The sequence below is a fragment of the Mirounga angustirostris genome, unplaced genomic scaffold (assembly GCF_029215605.1).
Source record: "Mirounga angustirostris isolate CCGP_5_RB_7025 unplaced genomic scaffold, mMirAng1.0.hap1 SCAF_11, whole genome shotgun sequence".
NCBI classification, from domain to species: domain Eukaryota; kingdom Metazoa; phylum Chordata; class Mammalia; order Carnivora; family Phocidae; genus Mirounga; species Mirounga angustirostris.
Window position 1 is genome coordinate 58,648,880 of NW_026991719.1, and position 27,281 is coordinate 58,676,160.

Genomic DNA, 27,281 nt, shown 5'->3' on the forward strand with positions numbered 1-27,281 from the left:
TTTGTTCCTGCCTCCCTGACTTTGCTTTTGTTGTCCCCTTTGCCTGGAATGTCCTTCCCTCTCCTTTTTTTTTTTTTTTTAAAAACATGGTTAACTCTTATTTCTTCAAGATTTAACTGAGATAATAGCACTTAATTTAGAAGGCCTTCCCTCTTCTCCCTCAGGTGAAGTGCTTCTTGGCAGTGTCCCTATAACAACATCCTGCGCAGACCCTCTATTGCTGTGTTTCCACATTGCCTCATCATTTTTTGCTTCTACCTCTGCTTTCCCGATGAGGTGGGACTCTTGGGGGGCAGAGACCGTCTTACTCATCTTTGTAACCTCAGGAACCTCCTCTAGTATAACACATATAGGCACTCAATAAATATTTTTTGAATTAAGAACTGTTATTTTCACACACCATTCTAGTTTATGCCCAGACACTACTGCATTCCAAACTTTGATAATTCCCTAGACATCTATCTCTCAGGTACCCCAAAAACCCCGTGGCTAACAATGAACTCATCATCACTCCCTGAAACGTACTCTTCCTCCTGTATTCCTATCATCGTTTTTTCTTTTTCTTTTTTTTTTTTTTATAGATTTTATTTATTTATTTGACAGAGAGAGAGATAGTGAGAGCAGGAACACAAGCAGGGGGAGTGGGAGAAGGAGAAGCAGGCTTCCTGCCGAGCAGGGAGCCCGATGTGGGACTCGATCCCAGGACCCTGGGATCATGACCTGAGCCGAAGGCAGACGCTCAACGACTGAGCCACCCAGGCGCCCCCTATCATTGTTTTTTCAAACTGGCAACCTTAGTGTCAATTTTGATTGTTCTGTCTTCCTCTCCCTGATAATTTTACTTCATAAACCCTCCCTTTGCCCCCCCCCTTCCTGTTTCCTCTGTCACTGCCCTCATTATCACCGCGCTGGCTGACTGCACCAGCCTTCCAGCCAGTCTTCCTGCCTCTAGTCTCACCCCTTGGATTTAATCCTCCACACTGTGGCCAGAGTTATTTTTGTCAAAGAAAAATCTGACTGTGTCACTTCCTTGGTTAATGATCTTTTCTGGCTCCCTACTGCCTTCAGGATAAAGTCCAAACACTTTAGTGCAGTACACAAGGTCCTTAAGGATCTGGCCTCATCTAAGTTTCCAGCCTCATCTCCTGCCACTGGCCCAAGCAAACTTTCTGCCGCAGCTATACCAAACTCCTGACAAGTTTTGTCACAATTGTTATTCTCTCATGCCTTCCCACCTTCACATGTTCAGCACCCTTTTCCTTATCCTTCTCCCCTACATCCGCCTGGCTTCTAATTTTTTGCCCTTGAAGACTCAGCTCAGGCATCACAACAGCCTCAATATTTAAAAAAAATCCTGCTCTGAACACAGTACCTCCCCACACCCTTACTGAGCTTAGTGTCTTTGTTTATGTGCTTCCCTAGTGCCCTGTGCCTATTACAGCCATTAATCACATTATGTCGGAATGCTAGTTTACTTGTCAGTATATCCCAGTTGACTACAAGCTTCTTGAAGTCAGGGACAGTGTCAGTGTGGTTTATCTCTGTATTCCCAGGGCCTACCATCTTTGCTTCAAACACAATAAAAACCCAACAACCAAAAGAAATGTTTAAATAAGTGAACACCTTCTTGACTTCGCAAATGCTGATCCCTTTGCCTGGCATATTCTGCCTGGTAAATTCCTAGGTCACTATTACATCCCTGGAACCCAAGAGAATACCTGATGTGCAGTAGGTATTCAATTAATACTGACTGACTGAATGAGGCCAAGCTCAAATACCACCTTCCTGACCTCTTAAGAGCCCTATGTGTAGCTGGTTGGTCTCCACTCTCAGCTCCTTCTCCTGGAATACCTGTCACATTGTACACACGACTGCTTCCCTGCTAGATTGGGAGCTCCTTGAGGACAGAATTTTGTCCTACTCATCTCTGTATCTCCAGTCCATAGCACAGTGGCAGTCATATAAGAGATGTTCAGAGACCATTTGTTGAATGAATAAATGGCTGAGTAAGAAGATAAGACTTAGGGGAGCCTCTAGAAATATCTGAATGGCTCTTCCAGACTGAGGAAGTACACTGCTTTGTGTGGCTGCAGGAGGCAGAATGGCTAGGAAGAGTGGTGGCAGTATTTCAGCTCAACAGAAGAAAGAGTTCTGTTAACTTTTTAGACTGGCTTGGAGATCAAATGGGCTGCCGCTGGGGAAAGTGACCTCCCTGTGACAAGAGGTGTACAATCAGAAGTTGGAGAATGCTAGGCAGTGATATCGGACAGAGAATCTCAACAGCAGATAGGAACGTGAAGGTGGGGTGATGGTTGGAGGTGACGGTGGTGGTGGTGCTAGATGACCCTTGGGGTTCCTTCTAGATGGCCCATCCATTAACCTGTACCCCTAAGAGGTGCCCATAGATTGGGACATGGCTTCTCCACCAACCAGACCTTTCTTAGCCAGCCTGGGCACACAGCTGCTCATTATTTCTCCTCAGGAGCAGGACTACCTTACTTCTGTCCTTATCTTTAATAACTAGCAAGTTCTCTGGGACACAGTAGGAGCTTGACAACTATTTCCTGGATTGCATCTGACTATCCAGATATCAAAGACCCTTGCCCTATGACTGAATACATATTTTGTGAATGAAGTTAACTTAAATTCTACTATGTGACAGGGTGTGGCTCATATCATTCATTAATTATTTACCAGGTATCTATTATATACAAGCAAGGCCACGTGCTAAGCACTGTGAAAGAGAAAGCAACATGGACCTCTCGTCCAGGAATTTACAGTAGGAGAGAGAAGCTATGAATACCGTATGTGTAGCAGAGATATAAAGTGCCTAGCACGGTGCCTGCTATTTAGTAGATACTCACGGAACGCTGAATAGTAGCCCCCAAAGATGTCCATGTCTCAATCCTCCGAACTTGTGAATGTTACATTTTATGGCAAAAGAGACTTTGCAAACGTGATTAAATTAAGGCTCTTGAGATGGGGAGATTATCCTGGATTATCTGGGTGTGCCCTTAATGTAATCGTAAGTGTTCCTTAGAAGAGGGAAGCAGAGGGGGATTTGACACAGAAAAGAAGGTCACATAATGGAAGCAGAGTCACAGAGAAAAGCTACGTGGCTGGCTTTGAAGCTGGAGGAAGGGGCCATGAGCAAAGAACACAGCTCCAGACACCGGAAAAGGCACGGAAACAGGTTTTCCCTTAGAGCCTCTAGAGAGAGTAGAGCCCAGCTGACTGTAGCCCTGCTGACACTTTGATTTTAGTCCCATAAGATTCATTTCAGACTTCTGGACTCCAGAACTGTAATAGAATAAATTCCTGTTGTTTAAAGCCACTAAATTTGTGGTCACATTATAGCAGCAATAGGAAACTAATACAGCACTCAATAAATATTTGTGAGTAAGTGGATTTTTAAAACCATTTTTTAAGATTGTTTATTTGAGAGACAGAGAGAGTGAGAGAGCAGGAGCAGGAGGAGTGGGAGGGCAGACTCCCCGCTGAGCAGGGAGCCCGATGCGGGACTCGATCCCAGGACCCTGGGATCATGACCTGAGCCGAAGGCAGACGCTTAACCAACTGAGCCACCCAGGTGCCCCAATAAGTGGATTTTTAAAAACGTTCCATAAAAGAGGTAAAGATATAGGGAGTCCCTTGAGTGAAAGTGAGCCTTTGAAAGCTTTACAAATGCTCCAAGGAGCCACGACTCACTTTTCCCTTGACTAGGCTGGCTTGGGGATTATTTGCGCAGTTTACTGCTTGCCCACCATGGTGCTGGTAACTGTTAGCCTCCTGTGCCACTTTGGAACTCTACTTGGGTTCACTTCTAGGGCCCTCCTGTTGTCTGAAATGCTATGTTTGCCATATGGCCCTAACACCTGAAGACAGAAACAAGTTTCTTCTTCACTGAATTCTGATAGCAATTATAAAATTACGGAGCACTCAATTATATGTTATTTTCTGTTATCTCCTAGTTAGCATCAAACATCGGAGTCTGTCTCTTCAATTACAGAAGATCCTTAAGGGCAGGGACCATGGTTTATATATTTTTTTGGATTTGCCATGATACTAGACATTCCACAGGAACTCAGGAAATACTTATTGCTGACAATCAAGAAGCTGGGTAGGGGGAGAAGCATAATCTTATGCTTCCTTTTTCCAAATTCCAACCAGCAAGCTGACTCAATTAGTATCAGATATCTATCTGTCTGTCTGTCCATCCATCCATCTATCAGTCAAACATTGATTGTTACCTTACAATGGGCCAGGCATAGACTTGGTACATTCAGTGGATATAGAAGTAAACACTTGGCTTTTGTTATCAAAGGCTTGGCTGACAAAGACTGCTAAACTGACATATTATAACACAACATGCTAGAGGCAAAAACAAATACAATTAAAACAAAGGCAAGAGCAATTAATTCTGTCTATGAGAGTCAGGAAGAACTCTAGGAAGGTGAAAATTAAGCTGTGCCTGGAAGGAGTTTTCCAGGAAGAGAAGAGGTATATAGGGCATTCTAGACAGAAGGAGCACATGGGAAGTCACAGACAACTGCAAAATGAAGAGCTGGCTAGAAAAGGGAATGATAAGGTGATGAGGCTAGAAACATAGGCTAAAGTCAGCCTTTTAAAGCCATCCTAGGGAGTGTCTGGACTTGTATTTTATATGTGAAGGGAAACCAGTGGATCTGACTTCTACTTCCACGTGAAAAGCACCCCCCCAATAGAAAATTTGCACTGCAAAGAGGATGTTTTAACTGTGAAATTACTATATAAAATCTGTATTATTTAAAGAAGTAAAACAATAATCAGAATCTTTCTGAAAAGTGTAAGTTTGGAGAGGTCCCTGAGTTAATTCCTGTTTCCCTATCCTTTCCTTCCACTGAATAGAAAAATAGAATGTTGATTATTCAGGAAAAAATCCTTTTTTGATCGCTAAAATGCATATCTATACTGTAAGACCCGGAATTTCCTTTTTTAAACATTATTTTAGCTTTTTATTTTTATTAAATTTTTTGTTTGAGTATAGTTATCACACAATGTTACAATAATTTCAGATGTACAAAATAGTGATCCAACATATCTATACATTATGCTCTGCTCACCACAAGCGTAGCTGCCATCTGTCACCATCCAGCACTATTACAATATCATGGACTATATTCCTTATGCTGTGCCTTTTATTCCCATGACTTATTCATTCCATAACTGGGAGCCTGTATCTCCCTCTCCTATTCACTTTTTTTGCCCAACGTCCCCACTCCCCTCCCCTCTGGCAACTATCAGTTTGTTCTCTGTATTTATGGGTCTGATTCTGCTTTTTGTTTGTTTTGTTTTTTAGATTTCACATGAGTGAAATCACATGGTATTTGTTTTCCTCAGTCTGACTTATTTTCACCCAGAACTGTGTTTATTATTATGGTTTTTCTCCTCCTCCTCCTTTAAAAAACAGCTTTAATGAGCTATAAATCACATGCCATACAATTCACCTATTTAGGGAGTATAATTCAATGGCTTTTAGTAATGTTCACAGAGTTGTGTTTATCCATCACCACAATCAATTTTAGAACCTTCTTATCACCTTTAAAAGAAACCCTGTGCTCATTAGCAGTTACTACACCTCATATTTCCTGAGAGCTCCTGGGCCCTGGCAACCACTAATCTACGTTCTGTCTCTACAGATGCATCTACTCTGGATATTTCATACAAATAGAGTATACAATATGTGGTCATTGTGACTAGCTTCTTTTAGAATAATGCTTTCAAGATTCATCATGTTGTAGCCTACCTCAGTACTTCCTTCCTTTTTATTGTCAAACAATATCCCATTGTATGGATATACCACATTTTGCATTCATCTGTTAATGGACATTTGTTTTTTTCCTATCTTTTGGCTATAGTGAATAATGCTGCAATGAACATTAGCATACAAATTTTGTGCGGACATGTATTTTCCATTCTCTCAGGTATATGCCTAGGAACAGAAGTTCTGGATTGTATTTTTTTTTAACTCTATGTTTAACTATGTAGAACTGCCAAACTGTTTTCTGAAGTGACTATATGATTTTATATTCCCACCAGCAATGTATAAGGGTTCCAATCTCTCCATATCTTCTTGAATATTTGCTATTGTCCATTTTTTTTTTTATGACAGCCATCCTAGTGGGTATGAAGTGGTATCTAACTGCAGAGTTGCTTTGCATTTCCCTAATGACTAATGATACTGAAAATCTTTTAATGTCTTTATTGGCCAGTTGTATATCTTCTTTCAAGAAATGTCTACTCAAATCCTTTGTATACTTTTCTATTGGGCTATTGTTCTTTTTATTGCTAAGTTGTAAGAGTTTTACATACATTCTGGATACAAGATCTTTATCAGATATATGACTTGAAAATATTTTCTCACATTCAATGGGCTGCCCTTCTGCTTGAAGATATTACTTGCAGCACAACTGTTTTTAATTTTGATGAAGTCCAGTTCATTTTTTCTTTTGTCACTTGTGCTTTTGGCGTTTCATCTTAAGAAGCTACTGCCTAATCAAAGATCACAAGGATTTACTCCTAAGTTTTCTTCTAAGAGGTTTATCTCTTGCATTTAGGTCTTTGATCTATTTTGAGTTAATTTTTCTATATGGTATGAGATAAAGGGCCAACTCCATTCTTTTGCATGTGGATACCCAGTTATCACAGAACCACTCATTGAAGAGGCTAATCTTTCACAATTGAATGGTCTTGGTATCCTTGTCAAAAATCAACTGACCAAGGGGCGCCTGGGTGGCTCAGTTGGTTGAGCGACTGCCTTCGGCTCAGGTCATGATCCTGGAGTCCCGGGATCGAGTCCCGCATCGGGCTCCCTGCTCGGCAGGGAGCCTGCTTCTCCCTCTGACCCTCCCCCCTCTCATGTGCTCTCTGTCTCTCTCATTCTCTCTGTCTCAAATAAATAAATAAAATCTTAAAAAAAAAAAATCAACTGACCATGGATGTATGGGTTTATTTCTGAACTCTCAATTCTATTCCATTGATCTGTATGTCTTTCCTTATGCCAGCTACAGCTGTTTTGATTACTACGGCTTTGTAGTAAGTTTCAAAATTGGGAAGTGCGAGTCCTTTCTGTTCTCCTTTTTTAGGATTGTTTTGGTTATTTGGGGTCCCTTGCAATTCCATATGAATTTTAGGATCTTCATGTTAATTTCTGCAGAAAAAGCCCAGGCCCAGATGATTTCACTGAATTCTACCAAACGTATAAGGAATAAGTAATACCAATTATCTATGTCTTCCAGAAAACAGAAGCAGAGGGAACACTTTCCAACTTATCTTATGAGGCTAGTGTGACATTATCTTGTATATAGAAAATCTCAAGGATTTTACTAAAAAACTGTTAAACGCAATAAATAAGAGTTTAACAAAATTGTAGGATATAAGATCAAAATATAAAAGTTAATTATACTTCTCTACCATAGCAATGAACAATCCAGAAATGAAATTAAGAAAATTCTACTTATACATTATAGTATCAACAAGAATAAACACCTAGGAATGAATTTAACAAAAGCAGTGCAAGACTTGTATGCTGAAAACTATACTGTTGAAAGAAGTTAAAGAAGACTGAAAGAAATGCAAAGAAGTCACAATTCTTGAAATGCATTATTTCCAAGGGGCCTGTACTAGTAGAGCTTCAGAGCTTGATATATGCTCATTATTACATGAAAGGATAAAGAAAGTAGCTGATGCTTTTCCTGATGTGGGAAGATGCCCTTTGGAAATTTATTTCCTTCATATATTTTGGGTGTTTAAGTATAATTAGCTGGAAGTTCTGAAATGTGTTTTTATAATTCTGCCCACCATTTTCTAGAGAGCCACAACTGTTGAAATTTCTGTACATTTTCATGGTTGTTAGTACTTTCGGACAAGGGCAGTTTTTCTAGCTGTATCTTCGGCATTAAAGAGCACCACCATCCGAGCCTGCAGCCTTTATGATCCAGGGTTGTGCTAACAAAGTTACATTCTTACTTTCAAATAAGGCACTTGCCCCCTTATTTTCAGTATTAGCTGATCAAACCTCTTAACCCTCCTGAGAATGTTATTCGTGCTTCTATTGTTGTTGCTTCATTAAATGATTCTATTTGTACCCTTATGGATAATTTCTATGTTTAAGAGCTACAATGGTTATAGGAGATCAGCAGGAGAGAAAATTTCAACTAACTGGTCAGAGGTGAGAGGTATACCAGAGATGGAAAGCAAGATGGCTTTCCCAGAAATTAGAAATGGTCAAAATTTTCAGTGTTCTTTCCTTTTAATATCTCTTACGCATCGAATTCTAATGTCTCTTACTCTCTCTAGACAGCACTCATAATCCTGTTTTTATGCTTTGGCCTACATGGAAATCTACACAGGTCATACGGTGCTACAAAAAATCAGGAAAATAAAATTCTCTGAAACCTCTTTATGTTGGTACATAGACTGTACTGTATATATATATATTTTTTTTTTTCCCAAATAGTCATACTAAGAAAAACCTTACAGCAGACACATTCTTAAAAAGTCATGTGCCAATTCACTCTCTGCAAATCAAATCTTGAATTCACTAGAGAATTTGACTTAAGGAACTCAGTAGGTGAATCCTGTCATAGTGAAGACTCCTTCTAGAAAATGAATTCTCCATTCAACCCCTGTATGTATTCATTTGGCAGTGTGCATTTTTTTAATTTACTGGTTTTCTTAAATTGGAGCATACCTGTACTTAATCTTTAAGACAGTGCTGAAATCACTATTAGAATACACTAGCTTTCTTTTCCTCTCTGCTGGATATAAGGATCTAGGTAAGGCAAAATGAGCTAACAGGTCTTAGCTTGGGCCATTATAGCTTATGACTGGTTAACATACTATATAATCAGATGTTTCCATGCCTAATGTCCAAACCTTGTCATGATGTCTTCTGTGGGCTCCCTTTCCTCACACCCTGTTTACTACTCCTGCAGCCAGTTCATGTTGCTGTCTTTTGTGAGAACTGGCTCAATAACTTTTACAGATCAAGAGTTTGTGTTTATTTATAATGCCATTGTTTCCTCTATCAAAGAGGGAGAATGAAAAACCAGAAATCCTTCTGTAATTTGATTTCAGAGTTATGTCCAGCAAGTCCTCTTAGAGGCTTACATGTTCCAATGATAGAAACTGGGGTAGGAACCAGGAGACCTAGGTTCTCTGCTTCAGTTTTTGGACTTAGCAAAAAGTTCCTAGCTTAAGCATCTCCTTTACAGGAATATTAGCACGATGAGTTTAAATAAAGGCACTGACAAAGAAAGTCAAAGTACTAACTATCCTAATTATCCAATTCACAATTTTTCTCTCATTAAGAAGACCCCAGTTGTAATTTAATATAGCTAAATAGACCAGCTTTGTGCACACCTGCTTCTCTCCACATAAAACACACACACAAAATACATGCATCTGATTGTGGGAAACCAGAAATTAGTCCCACATAATAGATTTTCTTTTAACCATGTACTCTACATTTATAGTCCACTTTAAGGGCTCTATGCCTAGAGCTGGCAGCTCTAAGAACAGTGAGATCAGTTTGTCTACAGTTGTTCCCAACCTTTTTTGGCTCTGGTACACCTACACTTGCTTCCAAAAATATACCCCACAGTCTGGTGCTCAATGGAATGAAGAACTTTCCTGAGCTAATAGAATATAAAACAAAGAAGGCAACGGACATAGTTCTACATTTTAGGGTATTCATAACAACATGGTAAGGCAAACCAGTGGAAACGATGCGAATGACCCCCCCACCGGGAGAAAGGGGGCTTGGGGCTGTTTTTTTAAAGGTGGGAAAGATTTACACTTATCAATCTGCATCTCCCAGTTTGGCCTCCCTTGTGACTGAGGATACGCCTTTGAAGAGATGGCAGGCCAAGGTGAAGGGGGCAGCCAATAGCAATGGAATCAGCAAACACTAACTGTCTTTGTACAAAGACAAAAATCAAGGTCCTAGCATTATTAACATTGTATTCGAACTGCTTGAGCTAACTAGCCACTGATATCGCCTGCAAGGAAACCAACTTTCATCAGAAACAAAAACGCACTTGAGAACTAACAGATACATTATTCAGTCTCCATGACCTGGATTCAACATTGAGCCTATTCCAAAGTTGTCATCTAATAAGGTGGAAAGGCCCCCTATTTATCTGAACCATTTTAAAAGTTTCATAATTTGTACCATTACCTCCAATAATCAATTTTATTTCATGCGAATGGCTTGAACTCCAATCCTTTACACTACATTTCTTACAATTGGCATGCATTTCTGAGATTTTTAGTAAATGTTGATATTGTTTATATGAATAAGTTCTGAAGGGCAAACAGAAGTCTCTAAAGTTAATTCAGGTACCTACTTAATGGATGTATATCTTTCTTAAAGAAAGTTCACAGATAGGGATTCCTGGTTAGAACATTAATAAGAGCTTAACAACCTTCAAGATACTTCCTAGGGGAATCTGTAAACCTCTTAGAGAGGTTTTATTGGTTGTCTGGCATAAAGTCCACAATTACCACTTGACTCATCTACCTTGGATGATTTATTATTACTGTTGTATTTAAGTACATCAGGCAAGATTAGTGATTTTCGCTCCTCTCACCTTGCACCTTACCTTGATTTGCCCCCAGTCTCCAGAAGAATTTAAAGAGCCAGTTTTACTAAATGACAAAGACAGTTCATAAAAGGCATGACAAATAAAGATTCTCAGAAGAAAAATCCACAGAATTCTAGCAAAGACCAGCGAGGAAGTGAATGTCACTTACTAGCATTCCAACTAAATTTAGTGGGATCATTGTGTAAGAATCTGTGTGGGTAGTTGTATTAAATATTTGAAAATATGCTAAAAGAGAAAGAAAGCTGAGTCTTATCCTGGTGATAATACAGTTTATATTAAAGACAGGTTGGGGTAGAAAATTAAATTAAGGTAAAGCTGTAGAACGATATGTGGCCCTACCCAGCATTCCTTCCTCTTCTCCTCCACAGAACCCTTGGTTCTTATATTTAAACAGTAAAACTTAAAAATGAAGTCTCTCACTATGGTTCAAATGTTACAAAAAAAAAAATTAAGACCAATTAGTCCTAGATACATACTGTAAATTTGCACCTTCAATTTCCATTTAAGTTTCCTGAGACAAGATGATACCAGCATGAATTTGATGACTATGGACAATAAATAAAAAGGTTTACTCTGAGTGTACACTGTATTAGAAGAAGTCACCAATGCTATAGACGCTTGCCCTCCTCTAGCAAGGACCAGCTTCGGGAACCATTCGGATTCCAAAACTCAGTGCTGGGAATAAAGATGGATTGCATTTCTCAGGTTATTTGAAATGAGTCCATTTAATAGACTGAAAAACACATTAAAATACATAAAATACACTGAAAGATACATAATACCAAATATTATGACTAGTACCTCTCAAAACGTCAAGGTTATCAAAATAAGGAAAATCTGAGGAAGTGTCACAGCTTGGAGGAGCAGGAGAGACATGACAACTAAATGTAATGTGGTATACTGGATGGGCTTCTAGGACAGAAAAAGGACATGAGGCAAAAACTAAGGAAAAATGAGTAAACTATGAATTGTGGTTAATAATAATGTATCAATATTGGTTCAATAATTATAACAAATATATCCATGTAAGATGTTGGGGAAATTGGGTGTGGGGTATATGGAAACACTATACCATTGCTCATTTTTCCTGTAAATCTAAGACTAACCTAAAAAAGTTTATTAAAAATGGGTTATATTTCTCAGGCTATTTGAAATGAATACACGAATGAAAAATACCTAATACTAAGAGCCCAGTTCATGGGCCTGAATCAAGGGCGTTCAGAGACATCAGCTATCAGTTGACAACAGGACAAGGTTTCCACACCTCCATAGTTATCCAGCTCAGAAAGCTGCAAATCCAGGCACCCAAAAACCCTTCAGAGAATTTCAATGGCAACAATTGATAATTAAGACAATTAGCAAAGCCTGTTTAACTTTCTTCATCCCAGACAACCCTACAGCTCCCAAACACACTGTGGGCAGCAGGTTTCAAAAGCAGTGAGATCTCCATTTGCAAAATTCCAGCTAACAATTCTGGAGGGTGGCGGTGGGGGGGGGGCGGGGGGGCAGCCAGCCCAGGTAACCAGCATCTTTCATCAGCTGCCAGGCTGGTATCAGAGCAGAGGCAGCTGGGGCGGTCAGTGACTCCTAGCTCAGGCACTACAATGTGCACTGTTACCTAACACTATCGTTTACACATATAAAGCACACAAATGCCAAGTCAGACTCTTGCCCTTCTCTTGCCTAAGGATTCTTTAAGCACCAAAGACCATGGATTCTATATTTACCAGCCAGGTTTTGAACTCTGAAGGATAGTTTCTTAATGGAAATACTGACCACAGCTAATTAGTCAAATTTCAAGGTGAAAAATCTCTTTATTCTAAACATTCTTTCGTTCAAATTATAAATACTGGAGAACGATTATGAGACAGATACTAAGATGATGGAAAAAATTAGCTCAGGAGAACACTTGGAACTGATGAAACAGTTTATATGAACATCAGATCAATAAATAGAAACGTGGATGACGTTAAACAGAATTTCATCAAGCGGAAAGCATTCTTGATTTAACCTTGCCCGCCCTCTAGTGGTCGCTTGGTTAAAATACAAAGCTTATATAATGGCCCACAGTTTCATCATGTTCCACATGCTGGAACTCTGACATATTATTGACCGCTTATTCGACTTCGTGAGCACTTGAACTTCTGACTGAAGTATGGAGTCTCCTCTCTCCCTCCCTGCCTTCCTCTCTAACTCTCTCTCTCTCTTTCTTTCTCTCTCTCTCGCTCTCTCCTGGTTCTGATAATTTCATAAAAGCTGTTAAGATATCATTGATTCATTCAACAAATATTTATTGAGGGCCTACCTTGAGAAGGAATTAACTCATCTTTCCAACTTAATAACTTTGTTTTTTATTTTCCAAACATTTTGACATTCAATAAGTCAACTGGTAATACTATGAGGGACACTCCCCCAAATGGTTGGGAATCAATGGAATCGATGTTTCCCCCTCCTCTCTCTTGCCCATCTGTTCCAGCTTTCACACTTGATCATTTACCCAACAAAATTTTATTGAGGGTTTACTATGTGCCAAGTAGAGTTCTAGGCAGTGGAGCTCTAGTAATGAACAAAACAGATAAAAAATCCCTATCTCCTATAAAGTTTATATTCTAGTGGGAGCAGAAGTAAGACATAAAATAAACAAGAAGTGAATTAAATAATTTTTTTTGATGATTAATAGTATGGAGAGCAATCAAACAGGGAAAGGGCAATGGAAAACTTTTTTGGCAATGCAAATCTCAAAACATGGTCAGGGAGCCTTACTGAGACGGTGAGTATTCAGCAAAGACTTGAAGGAGGTGAAGAGGCATTAGCTGGGGGAAGAGTATTTCAGGCAGTAGGAACAGCAAGGCAAAAGGCCTAGAGGTGGGAACACGCCTGGTAGGTTCAAGGGACACGAGAAGTCCAGGGGCCAGAGAACAGCGAGGAAAGAAAACAGTAGTTCTACAGGGAGAAGGGGTTAAAGGAAGGAAGGTGCAGGGCTCTGTAGGCTATAGTAGGGACTCTGGCTTTTACTCTGAGTGAAACAGGGAACCAATACAATGTTTTGTTCCTTCTCCTTACCCCCAACAGCCAACTGATCACCAGGTTCTGTCAGTTAAGCCTCTAAAATCATTCTCAAGTGCTTTTCTTCCTTTTTACATCCTCTGTCTCTACTGTTGTTCATACTTATAAGATCTGTTCCCTGGGCTCTGGGCATAAATGAGACTGGGTAGAAGGGTCCCACTGATCTAGGATCAGGAGGAGGTGGAGGTAAAGGGCAGGGCATAAGAGTGTATTATGCGCAGTCCTGGTACCTGGACCTGAAAGCAAACACAGAAGTTACATTTAAGAGAAAATGCTGAGGTTGAGCTGGGAAAGCATGCCTCTAATAGGATTATAAGATCAAGGTGCCTGTGGGTGGTCCTCCCAACTATTTCCTGATCAATAACCTTCCAGTGAATCAGGCAGTGGGCCAATCATGATGCTGCTGGAAAGCTAGCACCTCTTGTAGGATGAAACTGGTCTCAGCCTTAGGTTGCTGAGGCTAACTGCAGGGTACTGGGTAGACAAGTGCATCAGGCAGTAGCAAAAGACTGGATGGGTGATCATGAAGTAGGAAGGGCACAAAGTTCTAAAAGTTGTGGATGTAGAAGGTCTATGGGCACAAGAGTAAATTTCATGTCAAAGGTTTCTAGGTAAGAGTCTTCCAATTTTTGGCATGGGTAGATAGGGCTATGCCAAAAGGAAATCTAACTTGTGTCTCAACCCTGGGTGATCCAGTTAGTGTAATTCCTATCTACTCAACAGCAGACGCTTTTTCTCTGTGCCAGACATTATTCTGTGTGCTTTACACACACTACTTCATGTAATACAACTGCTTTGCGAGGTAGGTACTATTATTATCTCCACTTCACAGGCGAGGAAATCAAGGGACAGAGAGCGTAAGTAAGTTGTTCAAGGTCACATAGAAAGTGGCAGTGCTGGGATTCAAATCCAGGCATTGTGACTTCAGAGTCCCTGCTCTTAACCTCTGTGCCATGTTGTAGGGTGAAGGCTAACTGAACATGTCCTTGGGTAGTCCATACTTGGGTGGCTATACTGGGTATTGACCAGGTTCAGAGATGTCAGTGGTTCTAGGGGAACAGTAGGCTGGAAGCAAGTAATGCCATGAAGGGAAGAGGTCTGGATAGAGGGGTGTAGTGAGTTAGAAGTGAATTCTGAGGAGGAGGTTGGGCCCAGGGGCCAACTGTATTATGTGTTGGAGGTCTAGCAGGAGTGCTGGCCCCCACCCCTGCCAGACCTGGTTAATCCATGTGTCTGCTGGTAGTGGTAATGGTGGGGAGGCAAATATGGAGGAGGATTTTACATGGCATTCTCCAAAACTAGTGTTATGAACCGGGGGCTGTGGTTGGGGAGCAGATGGCCATGGGGCCTATGGAAGTGGAAGACATTTTAGAGGCATGGGCAGCAATGGCTGGTGTGAACTCAGGTAACAGGGAGAGAGGGACCTGCAGCTAGTAAGAAGGTGTTACAGATATGGGAGGATGAAAGATCTGAGCACAAGTTCCCTGGTACAATGTCCCAAGAGCCTGAAGGTTACCTTGGTCTGTTTTTGCCTCAACTGTAGTACTTATAGAGGCATACTAGTGGTTAGGTCAGAGTGGGGCAACTAGAAAAACCTTTAGACCAGGAGTTCTCAAACTGTGCTTTGCATCAGAATCACCTTGGGAGACACTGGTAAAAAAATGAATATTCTTGGGCTCTGACCCTGGAGGGCCTGATTCAGGAATCTTCATTTTAGGATTAAGATGCAGGTGGTCTGCAGATCACAGTATGAGACTAAATTCATGAGATTATAATCTGCAAAGTTTTGAACGGGCTGTGTTGGCCTTTTGGAGTGGTATCCATGAGCACAGGCAAACCCTGATCCTAACAGAATGAGGTACTTTGGGACAACATAAACCTCTGGGCTGCCCCAGAATGGGCCTGGATCTTTATGTTCCACACATGCATCTGCCCACTCACTATGCTGTGGCTGGGGTAAATAGCTGTGACATTCTCAGCCTGGAACCCTGTTGATATTCTGAATTCTGAAATGGGATGGGTACTCTGGGAGGGGTCTATTTCACCTGGTATGGGCTGAGTTTACAAGTCTGCCCTAGTCGGCTACTCGGGGATATAATCCTTTGAGCTCATGATCACAAACTGCTTGTCCTTCTTAAAGGACGTGTCTCCTTATCTTGAAAGTGGCCTTGATCACTAAGAGCTCTCATCCCCACTTGGGGTAACTGGCCTTGGTTAGGGCCAACTTCCTGGAGATGTGGGTGCAGGGGCGGAGATTAAGTATCCAGGTCCTCCTGCAACAGGACAACTCCAATCCATCACCCTCCCATCCACACCCTCGTACCTGGATGCTGAAGGCATTAGACAACGGTACAGGCCAAGGCTGGGGGTAGAAGGCCTTCAGCCACTGGAAGGTCATTTTTGTGTCTGGGGACCAAATTCCTTTCTCTTAAGGAGAAAGGATACTGGGATAATAAAGATGCAGAGGTAGTAGATGAATTGCTGGTGGTATCAAGGGATTGCTGATGTCTTCAGTCATCCTAGGGGACTGCATTCTAGAAAGGCTTACATCTTACCCAGCACTATGTAAACCCTCTCCAGAAACACCATTTTCACACTTTGACTCTCTGGGGCTTGGCCTGGAGACAGCGCTACTGTAACCATTCCATTACCATGTAGCTCAGAGATTCTGTGATGTCACATTAAATGCAGTTATCAAACCACTGCCCAGGTAGTGTGATCTCATTTGCTGGAAGAAGGCAGGAGCACAACACAGGAATTTTCCACACGCTACCTTTCGTGATCTAGATGAGGTTATTGGTGCCCCTAAGGTACAGAAAGCTCTGTGGATGCCAGAACCTTATGGAATTAAATTAGGAGGTCCTGGGTTAGTGGAAAAGATTTTGAATAGTGATTACACTGAGGACAGAATAATCTTGACAAGAAGTATTTCCTGTGTTTTATTTTCAGAAAGAGTCTCAAGGCCACTGCAGAAGGAATGGAGGATCTGATGAAACCTGCTGCAAGTTGCTGTTCAAAGTTTTTATTTTATAGAAGGCCTTGATTTTAGACTGAGAACATCTGCTCTTCTGGTACTAAGGAACAGTCCTGGGGTATCAGCACTATTGCACAATTTGCCAATGAGGGCAATCTCTCGGTCTCTTGGTAGAGAGTACCTTCATTTGCCTTATGGGTCTGGGTTAGCCCTAGCAGTATAAAGGGTTAGTTGAGCGGGGGATTCTATGTGATGTTTGGGAGGGTAGGCGTATAGGGAAGGCTGGCAGTAAAACTCTAACAAAGCAAAGGTCACGGGTCTTAAAGGCAATAGTGAAGAGTCCACTCTCAGCCAGGAGCAGCTTATGGGCCAAGGGGAAGCGTAAGCGCAGTGGGTGATAAGCAGTACCAGGCAGGGCTGACTTCAGCTAGATAGGTAGTGGGAACTTTTCTGGACCAGGGACTTAGTTCTTAGAGGCCACCTAGGTCCCCCTTGAGTATAACCCAGCCTAGATATAAGTGACTTGTATCAAACACTATGTGCCAGGCTCTTGGCTAGGCTCTGTAATGCAATTATTAGATTTAACCCTGGTAACCCTATAAGGTAGATGCTATTATTATCTCCACCTTACAAATGAGGACACTGAGGCCCAGAGGTTTTATAGCTAATAACTGATGGAGCTGGGATTCCCTGGGCCACACTGAACCACTGTGATATACGGTCTTCCCCAGTTCTGTAGGAAGTACAGGAACACTTCCCATCCCCTAGAGGCTAGGAGTGGGGATGCCATAGGGACAAAGCATGTCTTGGCTGGTTCCTACTTTGCTGCCTGGCTGGGCAGTTTTCTGATGGGAGGGCTGGTGCCTTACAGGCTGGACATGTATTGAAAGAATGATCTGGGCGACCATGGTAATAAAGGCTTGTCTGTTTTGTCTGGTGATGTGTCCGTTCTGCAGGTTCCAGCACTGAACGGGTTTAAAGAGAATCCAGGCCTCTGTTTTCATGTAGTTACCTGTTTGTCAAGGCTGGAGGGTGGGTAGTGCAGATACAGGAGGGGGGCTGGCTGCTTGGGTAACAAGTTACACTGTTCATACAGCCCTTTGGGGGAACTGGAACTGTAATGCAATTCATTGTCACTCACTTTATATCTGCATAAGGAACTGGAGCTCTTGAGAATATAGCTCGAGTAGCTTTGAGCTAACCTCCAAGTGGATGATGACTAATGGCTAGAGGTCTAGTTCTACATTCTTCTTATAGAGCTTGCCAAGACACAAGGCAGTTTCATGGCTCTGCCATTTACTGCCCCCAGGTGGAAGTATCAGAGACCAGCAACATTCGAGGACATCTCTCTCCCTCTTCGAGCAGGGAAGCAGGACAGAGGGGGCCCACATGGCATAGATCCTGTGTTGCCAGGTGGTAGGCAGAAATGTCATGGGATGAGAGGGCAAATGATAGAATTGTGGGAGGAAGAAGTGCATGGTGGAGCTAGGGATGTAGGTCTTAAGTGGATTATCAGAAGGAGGTAAGGAAAATACTGGGAGCTGAGATGCAGAGCCAAATAGGGTAAGAGACACCAGGAGAGGCAAGAATGAGGACTAGCCAGTCAAAGCGGACAAATCCGATATCTCTTGGCAAATTCTGGAGGTTAGGAGTCACTGTTCTGTGTTGGGTTTTAATATCTCCTAGCACATATTTACATGGAGAGGGTAAGTCCCATTGAAGGGAATCTGGATGGGACAAGGTGACTTCCTAAGAGACAGACGACAAAAAGCAAAATCGGAGGATTCGAAGCAGCCTGTGAGCAAGTGCTGGAAGAGGGCAAGAGTATTTTTTTCTTTTTTTTAGAGAAAGTAGGGGTCACGGGGCAGGCGCTCCCTCAGTTCACTAGGCAACTCACACACTCACGTTACACCCTCCTTCATTTCCTTTGCTGTGACTGTAGAAGCAGTGGTTCTCCTCCTCCCAAAGCCACTCACCCCATCTTCTCCTGCCTCCTCTGAGACTTTGCTCCATTCTCATCCTTCTCATATTTCCAAGATTTCCCTTTCAGCCCATAAAGGCTCTGAAATCTTTGAGAACAAATCCAACGGGCCACCACTCAAGCCTTACTTTCCCTTGGCCATTGCCCTCCTCTTTCCTTTCTTTCCCATTCAAACTTTTGGACCATTTATGTTCCTTTCCTGCCCATTTCCTTAGTTCCTACTCACACCTCAACAGTTCGCACTCCCCTCACTCTCTGGGAAGTTATCTTAGCAAAATCATTGTTGACTATGTTACTTGCCAAATATGACTGACACACTCTAGTACCTCTCTGGACTGACCCCTCCCTAGTGTGTGACACTACTGAGAGCTCTTTTCTTCCTGAAACTCTTCTGCTCCCTGGGGATTCCGTGGTCCCTTTCTGTTTTGATTATCTGGCTGGCCCTGACTATTGCTTTTCTGCTGAATGCACTGGGACCTCTTCTTGTACTGGCCCATTACAAGTTGGTGTTTCCTGGGGCTCTAGGATCGACTCTCTTTCTCCAAATCTCTGCCTTTTCCCTCAGTTATTCTGTCCATTGTCAGGGTTTGCACCACCCCTTTATATACTGGCAACACATCTGTTTTCTATTTCTAGCTTCCACCTCCATCTCCAAGTCTGAGTATCTGTTTTCCCCGGGTATTACCTCTGCTGCACACCAACTCCTACTCTTGATTTACTGAGGTATACAAGGGTTAAGCACACAGGTTGATGAGTCCGACTGCCTGGGTTTGAACTGCAACATCATCACTTACCAAGCCTGAGCAAAGTTGTTTAACCTCTCTGTACTCCCATGTGTAAAAGACAGCAAATAACAATATCCACTTCTTCATTCCAGAATGTACAAGAAATACGAGAATCTATGAGAACAATGCGTGTGAGGTAGCATCTAGCACACAGCTCAACACATGCTGGCTATTGTTATCAAGTCCTCTCTTCTTTGGGACTCTGCTCAAAACAAGCCAGAAACCTGAGTGATCTTCCTCATCTTTCCTGTCCACCCATATCTACTAATCACTGATACTGGATTTTCTCTCTTGAAGCTGTCTCAAGTCAGCCTTCACCATTCTCCAACCCCAATCTCACTGCTCTGCCTTAGTTCAGGTCCTCATCACTTGTCATTGGGGCTGCTGGTACCCTATTCACTCTCCCTACCTCCAGTCTACACCTCCATCAATCCATCCTCTAGGACTATAGTCAGACTTAAGTTTGCTAAAACACACATCTAACCATGTTACTTCCTCACATGATTTTGTAGTGGCCCTCCATTTCCTACCACAGAGTTTCTCAAAGTGTGCACAGCAGAATCACTCCTGGAGTTTGAAAGTTCAGGTTCTGACACACTCCTCCGAACCTACCTGATCAAGATCTCTGAGAGAGAACTAGATATCTGCATCTGTCAAATTGGTGCTTCAGATATATGCAAAGCCTTTCATGACCCATTTCCTACTTCTCTACCTCATCTTCTGCCATTGTCCACTTTGTACTGTAACCCTCCAGCAATAGTGGGCTGCGTGTCATTCCCGAAATCCATCAAGTTGTTTTATTTACATTGCTCTGCTTTTGCAAAGGCGGTGGTGGCCTTCTGAAATGCTGTTCACTTTCTTCTCTCCCTGGCACACTCACTCCTCTGCATCCTTTGAAGTCTTCTTCACCATAACCTCCTTATTTTTTTTTTCACCATAACCTCCTTATTGACATATTTTACTTCACTCCTCTACAGTGCTGTTTCTCAACCATTTGCTCATTATCATTTCCTAATCCAAGGAGCCTTTTCAGATACCTTTTCCTAACGGGCCACTCTACACAATTTTCATATCACAGATATACTGAACATCTGCTTATGTACTGTCACCCTTTGGGGGGCCATAAACCCTGTAACATCTAGGCTTTTTGTCGCCCTCCCCACCCCCTCCAAGAATCAGTGTTTGCTCTGGTGGCAGACGTTGCCATCCAAACTGGTCTTCTTAAGGTTCACCTTTGGTTTTCGTGATAAGTCTTTTCTGATTCTCTCCCTGTTTTTTGACCATTTCTTCTCAAGATTCCTTTGTAGGCCTTTCTTCTACCTGTCCTGTAAACATTGGCCTTCCACAAGGCTCAGTATTTGCTTTGTTTTCTGTAGCATCCTATAGATGCTTCTCAGGTGATTTTATCTATTTTCTTAGTTTTAATTACCATCTATCATGCTGTTGACTCCCAGATCTGTATCTTCGGTGGAGACTGAAGTTCTGAGCTCCAGCTTCTTGCTAGTCCAAGTATGGTTCACAGATCGGCAGCATTTAGTATCATCTGGGAGCTTGTCAGAAATGCAGGTTCTTAGGTTTCACCACAGACCTCCTGAACCAGATTTACATATTTATCAAGACGCCCAAGTATTTCATATGCACATTACAGGCTCAAAAGCCCTGGGCTGGACCCCATTACCGGCCCTCTAGCAGACTTCTTGAATTGGATGTTCCATAAGCACATCAGTTCTCATCCCTTACTCTTCTTGGTTAATGGTAACCAAATTTACTGAGTCATCTACACAAGAAATCTAGATCACTCTTTCCTTATCATTAGTTACCACTCCTATCTATTCTAGCTACTAAATGGCTCTTGAATTTATTCTCTGTTCTATGCTCATCACCACTGCTTTCACCTCCTTTTGGGTATATTATTACAGTCAAGTCCTAATCGATTTCTCTATCGACATCCTTCTCTGACTCCCCACCAGTTTATCTGCTTGAATAGAACCATATTGCTAGAATCATATCCCTAAAATGCAAATCTAATCATGTTACCTCCTCCTGGCTAGAACTTCCTTCAGTGATTTCTCACTGTCCAAAGCCAGGGTTCTTAACCAGGGATCCATCCATTCATACGTGGGCTTCAAGAAGTTACAAGGAAAAATTCGCATATGTACACTTTTCTAGGGACATTATACATAGCTTTCTTCAGATTTTCAGAGGATCCGTGACCGAGACAGGTCAAGAACCACTGACCTGAAGGATCAAGTTCAAACTCTCTAGTTTGGCATACAAGGACCCTTTATACCTCCCCTACCTTACTTCCAGTCACTTACCTACAGGAGTTCCAGCTTTAATTACGGACTTAGAAGTTCCCTCAGGTTTCATGCCTCTCCGCCCCTGCACATGCTGTTTCTGGAATAACCCCCAAGTTGTCTACATGGTCAGTACATGGCGCGGCCTGGATTTGCACTGGAGTCTTACTTCAAAGTTCATAGTCATTCCACTCTACAGTGACCTGACATTTTCCCCTGTGGCCTAGTACACACAAATACATACACATACACTAGAACAAGTTTTGTGAAATCCACCTTGATTTCAACAGATGCTGGTTGCAGCCCACTGAATTGATATGAGTTCTATTAATGAGCTGCAACTCTCAGTTTGAAAAACACTGCACTAGACCTTTGCTGATACAGGAAGTTCTTATTACTGAGAATTTATTATCTTAGTCCCTGAAGCATCAAGGTTTTGAGGTTTCCTAGGGATACAAAAGCTGTCAATAGCATGAAAGCACTTGCTAATGAATCGACCACTTCTATCAGTCCCCATTCAAACAATCTATTCCTCTAAGTCCTAGCACCTATCCCTCCCCATCTGTTCACTCTGTCTTTTATGGATTGTCAGATACATCAGTGAGCAATTCTCTGAAAATCTAACACAAAGTGAAATTACAAATCTTATAAAAGGATGCAAGATACCCTGAAGTCAACACACAAAACTGGCAAGGATCTGTAGACCAGTTTACAATTGAAGAGGAGAAATATAAATGAGGATAAGGATAATGATTTTGGAAGTGGTTCGAAAGAGAGTGATTTGAATGCCAAAATGATTAAGGAGAAGCCCTCAGAAAAAACTGAAAAGGCCCCTGAACATTTTGGCAAAATCAACCCTCTTAATGATCATGCTGCAAAAATCTCACAGAAAGTAAAATATACCATCTTGAAATATCATGCAATTTTGTTAGAAGAATTAGGCCCAAACAAAACAATCAATCCTTGATACATTCTTTGTTTGAAGAATTATGTAGCACTCAATTTTATTAAAAGAGACCAAATAGACATATTTTAATAGTTATTCAAGTTAGTATGCTAATCAAGTCCTGCCCTCTCTGTTATTTACTTGAAAATTTTAGTCCCCCTTTTAAATGGATTCACTTGGTGGTCTTCTGCCTGGTACCAACTGCCCTCAAATAGTAAGAACTTCCTGTTATAATCTTTTGTTTCCTCATTGCCTCACATACAGCAGGAGCTTAATAAAAGTTTGTTAAATGAATAACTGCAGTGATGGCCTTCTCCTCCCTATCTAGTCTCAGTTCCCTCTGATCCAATCAGCACATTGCCACCTTCTCTAAAATTCTTCAATAAATTCCCACTGGCCCCAGAAAAAAAGTCCAACTCCTCAGCATGGCTGACAAAACCTTTACAGTCTTGCTCTATTTGCTCTCACATTCTAGCCACATTTAACGACTTGTAATTCTCCAAATGTCCCATGCTTTCCACTGCCATGTTTTTTATTATTCCCTCTGCTTGGAATTCTCTATCCCCACCGATGGGAAGGCAAACTCCTTCTCCTCCTTCTGTACACTCCACTACCTTGCACATAACTGCAGCATATACACTGACCATACTGTGTATTGTAACTGCTTCCCACCTTGTTCCAAGCAGTTTTTACCATAAAAAGTTCTACTGATAAAACTAATACACATTAGAGAAAACACAGGAAAAATATAGGAAACAGAAGAAAGATACATGTATATGTGTGTGTGCGTGCATACCTCTTTATCCCTCATGGTATCGTCAGCTTCACAAAGTCACGGGTATCATTTTGTTATATTTCCTTCTAAGAGTTTTTCTTTTTTGTTTTTTAAGGATTTTATTTATTTATCTGACAGAGAGAGACACAGCGAGAGCGGGAATACAAGCAGGGGGAGTGGGAGAGGGAGAAGCAGGCTTCCCGCCGAGCAGGGAGCCCGAGGCGGGGCTCGATCCCAGGACCCTGAGATCATGACCTGAGCCGAAGGCAGACACTTAACGGCTGAGCCATCCAGGCGCCCCTCCTTCTAAGAGTTTTTCGTAAGCATCTATTTTTTAACATGACTAATCAGAGCGAATATGCAATGTTGTAGCTACCTGCGCTTTAAGAACAAAGCCAACATTATACAATATGAATTTTTTTTTGTTACATAGTCATCCTAACCACCACTTGTTAATGGTTACATAATAGCCCATCAAGTGGATATGTTACAGTATACTACCTAAACATCCTGAACATTCTGCTGTTGTTGAATATTTAGGTCTCCCTCCTTTCCCCCCCTTTTTTTGGCTATTATAATTAAGAGAGAAAGTACCATCTTCATACACACGGTTCTCCAATATTTTGGATTGGTTTATTTCCTTAGAATAGATTACCGAGAGTAATAGATATATGAGTTAAGAATCTTTCTTCTTTCAGCTCAAATTTGGGAGGGGAAAACATACATGCAAGTGTATATTATGTTTCAATCTCCCTTTCTGTAATTTTAGTGATGCTAAATATTTACTCACATTTATTTACTATTTGTTTCCTCTTTTATGAACTGTTCATGTCTTTTGCCCACTTATCTAAATTTCAGTGTTTTAAAAAATCAATTAAAATAAAGATTTTATTTTATTACTTTTTTTGAGGGGAGAGGGAGAGAAGTAGGGAGAGGGAGAGAAGGAGAGAGGGAGAGAGGGAGAGGGGGAAAGGGGGAGGGGGGGCAGAGGGAGTGCGAGAAGGAGAATCCCAAGCAGGCTCCACGCTCAGCACAGAGCCTGATGCGTGGCTGGATCCCACAACCCTGAGATCACGACCAGAGCTGAAATCAAGAGTTGGAAGCTTAATTGACTGAACCACCCAGGCACCCCTAGAATAAAGATTTTAACCCTTTGTAGTATTTGCTGCAACTTTTTTTTTTTTTTTTTGCCTCTTTTCATTTTGGTAATATTTTAGCTGCAAAAGTAATAAAATCTCATTACAGAAATTTTGCATTACACTTTTAAAAAAAGCATCAATAATGCTGCCACCCTGAAATAGCCACTATTATCATTCCCACTTTTTTTTTATATGTGTGCATTCTATAAAGTTGTAATTGTGGTGTACATACAGTTTTAAAACCTGCCCTTTTATTAACACAAGTCTTTTTTCTGAAATGCCCTATAGTCTTCATAATCATCATTTAAAATAATACATAATATTCTATGGAGCAGATTGACCATTTCCTTATTACTACATATTCATGTTATTTCTAATTTTTTTGTTTCATAAAGAACACTGATAAGCACCTCCATGCAAATAGTTTTTTCCCTATTTTGCGTGGTCTTCTCAGGAAGCATTCTCAGTAGTAGGATTAAAGGGCATTAATCCTATCCCTAAAGTAGACAAAGGGCATTAATATACCTTAGCTACCAAGTTACTTTCTTAAGGGGTTGAAAAAAACCGCGCTATTACTAGCCAACTGAGTACCATGTTTTCCAATTCTGGCTTAAAAAGGGGCTACCTAGTTGTTAAAATTTGCATTTCTTTGATTAGTAGCAATGAACATTGCCCCATGTTTTCCAGTGGTACTTAAACACCTTTGTAAATTGTCTCTTCACGTTCTTTGCCCATACTTCTTCTTACACATCATACCATATGAGTGCCTTAGAAAACACAAACCTACCACACTTTGTCATATTTATGTCAAATATGCCTTTTTAGTCTGTATTTAGATGTTGTGTTTTAAAGGGCCACAAAACTTTTAAAAGTGATTTTGGTTTTAAAATTTTATGCACCTAAATTCGTTGAGCTTTTCCTTTGGGAGTTTTTTTTTTTTTTTTCTTTCTCTATTACTTCCTAAGCTTAGGGAAACTATTCTCCTTGAGAAGCTTGATAAATATCCATTCATTCTAGTTTTTTTAAATTTGCTTTTTTACACTGAACTCTTCAATCTAGCTGCCACTTTTTTTTTTCGTTTATTACAAGAGATGAGGGTATAAATGCTACCAGGTGTCACAACACCATTTACTGACGAATCCTTTCCACTCCCATCCACTTGCAAAGCATCTTTTATAATAGACTGAATTCTTATACATAACAGTCTCTTTGCGGAGTGTAGTATAATATCATGTCTCCTCTTATACCAGGGGTACCAGTGTTTTCATTATTCTAGTTTTGTATGTTTAATATCTAATAGCATTAGTCACTCATCATTCTTCTTTTGAAGAATTTTCTTTGAAAATTACTGTTCTTTAGTTTCCAAATGCAATTATTTGCTGTCTTACCTCTAAGATATGAATTCTGTGAAGGCCGGATTGGTTCGTTTCCTTAGAATAGACTGCTAAGAACAATATTACTGGGTCATACGGTATGAATGTTTTCCCCACTGTTTCAACACTTAGCTCCGAAGTTTTCAAAGAGTGTACCAATTTCACTGTAATCATGCCAGCATGAGGATATTTTGAAGATTTTTTTTTTCAACATTGGTAGGGGAGAAAGATACCATGCTTCAATTTTTATCTCTCTGCTTATTAGTGATGATAAACATATGCTTGACATACAGTAGGTGCTTAATCAGTGCATGCTGAATGACTAAATGGCATGTATGAATCTATACATATATTTGGGGATGGAAACATTTAAACAAATACTGCGCTTATGAAAGATAATGCTGGCTAGATGTCAGTTTGTGGGCTAAATGCCTGGAGTCCACCTGCAGAGATGTTCTAGAGGTGCCAAGAACCCCCTAGAATTTGGACCTGAATTGGGGAGATCCCTAGAGACTCTATGCAATTTATATCCACCACAGTGTCTGTTTCCAGGTAGGATCAGCTGAAAGCTGTCTGAAACAGTTAAGATAATACCTACCTACATGCAGCCCAGAAGCAGCCATGATTTGCTCTAGATAGAGCATGCTTCATTTCAAAGCAAAACAGTGAGAAGAAGTGGCAAGTATCTGGGTATTCCACTGGAAACTGACCCAGGCCCCAGCAGGCCTTAAGCAGTAAATTTAAATATATAAGATCCTCCAGTGCCACATGCAGAAAGCAGATCTGATTAACAGGATCAGGCATTTTCCATGAAACCACACTACTTTTCTTCTCAACTTGCTAAGCACAAGAGGGAAAAGAGGTCCTTGGTTCAAAGAGGCTTGGTTCCCCCCACACCTTCATCTGTAGTTTAAAGGAGAGAGGGTCATTTTTCTTTTTTTTTTTTGTCCTAGGGATCACTGTCTTTATTTTGAAATTTTTTAATAGAGCAAGAGCTAACAAAAGGTAGGTGGTTTCTCTTTGTTTCTAAGGCCATGTAAAACATATTATTAAACACTGGTTCTCTCTGCTCCATCACCTCAGTAGTAGATTCTAGTAGTAAACTTTCTCAAGGACTTCCTTGGTCATGAAATCTGTCGATTTGATGAAAAGAATTCCATGTTATCATCTTAACCTGCATATGCTGAAACTGTGCTCAAGGTTTTAGTCTGAAAAAAAACAAAAACAAAAACAAAAAACGCCACATTTTCTCTGGACTCAAGAGCACCAAGGAGGATCAAGGTCATGGCCAACAGTATG

General features: G+C 41.1%; 1 protein-coding gene across 10 annotated transcripts in view; it reads right to left on the bottom strand.

The window, feature by feature from the left end:
• Window positions 1-27,281, bottom strand: part of HDAC8 (histone deacetylase 8) — a 214,365-nt gene that overhangs the window by 180,440 nt on the left and 6,644 nt on the right. The window lies entirely within an intron of this gene.